The following is a 2,500-nucleotide window of genomic DNA, read 5'->3' on the forward strand; positions in this document are numbered from 1 at the left end:
CGAGATTATTTTAAAAATTTCTCCTCTTTTATTCACGTTTTTCCAATTAATTTTTATTTCTGACCTGCGTTTGATCTCCGGTATAATCAATACCCAACATCACACGACTTTTCCCAACAAGACTTTTACTGGTCTGGGCGGGATGTTTTTTCACTTTGTTTATCAGTTATCAGTTAGAAATGTGTCGCCTCAGTAGAAAAAAACACAGCATTCCAACTTTACTAACAGTCTATCGAAGGACTATATTCTGAAAGACTTCTGCGCCGCACCTCCACTACTTTTAAAAGGCTCTAGTGACCGTTTTTCAGGTATATTTTTTTTATGGGTTTAGTCACAGATTAACAAGATCTCTACATTACTGAAAGGTGAAACACTTTTGAGGAGCCGGCTAACCATCTCTACAGCCTTGGAAAATCGTCGTGGTGAGAGAGCTGAGCGTTTATGAATACTGACTCATTACTCGTCTCTCTCTTCTTATCTACATCGGTGCCTGAAATCTAAGCCCCTTCTGCATTCCCGCCACATTTTATCTCATGCATGTCTTTCAATTTCTGAGGTTTATCGGTGTTTGCGCTTTCCGTTCGTTATTCTAAGATATACTCTCGTGTCTTTTCGTTTCTTGGGTTTCAGCAACATTTTCGTTCTTTAGCAGCTTCCGTCCATCATTCCTTCATATTTTGTAACATTCACACCTTTTTTCTCTAAAGTTCATTAGTACCAGCAGTCCACCTTATCTTTAGCATTTACCTATTATTCCTGTTGAAATCTATTCCATTCCTGCCTTTCACGAACCTAGATTTTCAACTATTTTCAATCCAGTCCTTCCCAAGCACCATCCGTCTATTTCTTTCTCTATTAATTTCAACCTTCCACCTTCCTCAGACCAACAGATTCCTTTTATTGTTCTGTCCTGTCTCGTTCTTTCCACTCGAGTATTTCCGTGATCAGCACTTTCCACTTTATTACGTCTGTTTCCGTAGGTCTCCCTCCCTCTACTGTTTCTCACACTTGTCAAAACGCGATCACACCACCAATTGTTTTCAGGCGCTTCATTTGCGATGTATCTGACGTGTGATCGGCCTCGCATTTATTGCCAGCGCCGGCCTGCCCTCCCCTACATGCACAAAACATTGCTCACAAACAGTTCCCCTCAAACATTTGCATTTTCACTTTCACAAACATGTTCCTCCCTTGTTTCTCTCTCTCTCTCTCTCTCTCTCTCTCTCTCTCTCTCTCTCTCTCTCTCTCTCTCTCTCTCTCTCTCTCTCTCTCTCTCTCTCTCTCTCTCTCTGTTGCTACCAGTGTTTTAAGTGTTTTAAATGCAAAACTTCCTCAGAAATACCTAAAATATATCAAATACATATTTTTAGATCTGTAGTACAAATCATATTCTAAATCAGCTTCGTAATCCTCAAGTAATTACGTATTTAAAAACTTTTGTCTACATCATTTTCCATCCTTACGTTTTATTCAAATGTAACTACTTTATTTTTTCCATTAGTGTTTGCTGCTAAAAATAAATATACAATATTCAAGTATATGTTTACATTTCATTTTATCGTTGATATGCTTTTTACTTATTATTTACTTACTCGGTGTGTTTTACCTCTTAGTGTATATGTGAGAATATTGAACAATCATAATTACATCCCTCGTCACAGATTGATTTTCGTTTTCGTATTTGTGTTAATTTTTCCTTATTCTGTTGTTATAAAAATGAATTCCAATATTCCATCTTTCTTAGTGAATGCCTACCACCCTCACAGACCAGCGTATCTTTTCCTGCTTTTTCAGGTTTTCTTTCATTTCCTGTTCTTATAAAAAAGAAAATATTCCCTCGTCTAAAGCGAACATCCACCTCTGGGACCTGCATCATTTTGCACACAGTTATCGTATCAGCTTTATGATCAGATTTCTCCCAATAAAGAAATGCCACGCGTGAATGTTTACCTTGCTGTAGAAAAGGTCAGGCAGCTCTTCAAACACAAATACCTCACCCACACAACATGTAACCTTCCTAAAGCCGCGCTGCTCCTCGTCAGTTTGGGTCCAGCCTTTGCAAAACTTAGTCGCTGCCACGCCAAATTCAGTTACAGGCATACTAAACAAATATTAACCTTTCAGTGCGATATGCAACAATTTACAACACTACAATGAGATCTTTATAAAGATCGACAAGAAAGAAAAAAATCAGGATCGGGAGATTATATTAAGCAATTTGTAGTCAGTGTAATGCTTGAACGTGATTCAAGAGAAAGAAGAAATGTTTCAGAGTGTTTAGTTATGAGGGTAAACATGCCAAACAACAGGAAAATTGTTAACGCAATCTCATTCCATTCGTCTCAAAAGGATGAATTTTCTAAGGCTGCTTCTGTCTAATAATTCTCGTCATTTTTCTCAGAGTTCTTAATGCCATTTCAAATGATAGCTATCCTTGTATTTTCTAATATTTTATAATTTCTACCTCAAGCCTTCCTGATCAACCAATTCCTTAATATTT

General features: G+C 37.5%; 2 protein-coding genes across 11 annotated transcripts in view; one reads left to right on the forward strand and one right to left on the reverse strand.

Annotated features, from left to right (window-relative positions):
* Positions 1-2,500, forward strand: part of LOC135102257 (sialate:O-sulfotransferase 1-like) — a 442,011-nt gene that overhangs the window by 302,462 nt on the left and 137,049 nt on the right. The gene's annotated exons all lie outside the window — the stretch shown is intronic.
* LOC135102256 (uncharacterized) overlaps positions 1-2,500 on the reverse strand; it is a 174,924-nt gene that overhangs the window by 90,445 nt on the left and 81,979 nt on the right. The window lies entirely within an intron of this gene.

Source organism: Scylla paramamosain, chromosome 7, assembly GCF_035594125.1.
Source record: "Scylla paramamosain isolate STU-SP2022 chromosome 7, ASM3559412v1, whole genome shotgun sequence".
NCBI lineage: Eukaryota > Metazoa > Arthropoda > Malacostraca > Decapoda > Portunidae > Scylla > Scylla paramamosain.